This window comes from Dermacentor variabilis, chromosome 6 (genome assembly GCF_050947875.1).
Source record: "Dermacentor variabilis isolate Ectoservices chromosome 6, ASM5094787v1, whole genome shotgun sequence".
NCBI lineage: Eukaryota > Metazoa > Arthropoda > Arachnida > Ixodida > Ixodidae > Dermacentor > Dermacentor variabilis.
In genome coordinates, this window is record NC_134573.1 from 129446361 (window position 1) to 129447203 (window position 843).

An 843-nucleotide genomic window follows, 5' to 3' on the forward strand; every position below is an offset into this window, starting at 1 on the left:
GTTGTGTGGTCTCAGTACTTGCTGCTTTTCTGACGTGCTGTGAGCTTTGCAGCGTAAACTGTGTGTTGATGCACCAGAGTCAGAAGAACAGAATGGAACTGGCATTCCCAGAATAAGAAATTGGTGACATTTTTCACTCTGACAATTTAGTGTCACAGTTCTCAATTTTACTGAGTGATCTTAATTCAAATGCAGTGAAAAGTCCAGGCCAGAAATAATACCTTGATATGAAGGCAAAACTAGTTTGAACCCTAAAGCATGCCACTTTGGTTAATTTGACCCCCGATGGCACTCCTCATGCGCATAGCACAATGCAAAAAAAATTCAGCAGTTGGTACTACTGCTTTTGTCTCAAGGATTTTGTCGGCGCCAATGACTGTTTGTAGACAACTCACTGGTGACACTGTCGGCAACACGACAGTTCAACGCTGAAGCAGTGTTTTAAACATGTCGGTGCTGTTCGCTGCATGCTGGTCGGGTTATGCTCCAAGGTGAAAGAGAAAAGATATTACAGACTATTTCAAGTAACAAAAAAAATAATAAGAGAATTTGTTTATTCTGCCACCATTTGTTAACTTTGGGCTTTTGGATAACTTGACAAAAATCTTGCAGTCCCACAAGAGTCAAATTAATGCAAGTCTACTATGTAAAGAGATGCTTGCTGTAATTAGGCTTCGATTAACCAAATTGCACCTTTACAGGTGAAAATGTTCAAACATATGCACCTGCCACTTCACATTTATGTTAATTTGACATTGCCATGAAACTGCTATTGCCATAACGCCTGTGCAGGGTTCTGTTGCTTACATGCTCGAGAGTCGGATGAAACTCGCTACTGCAGAT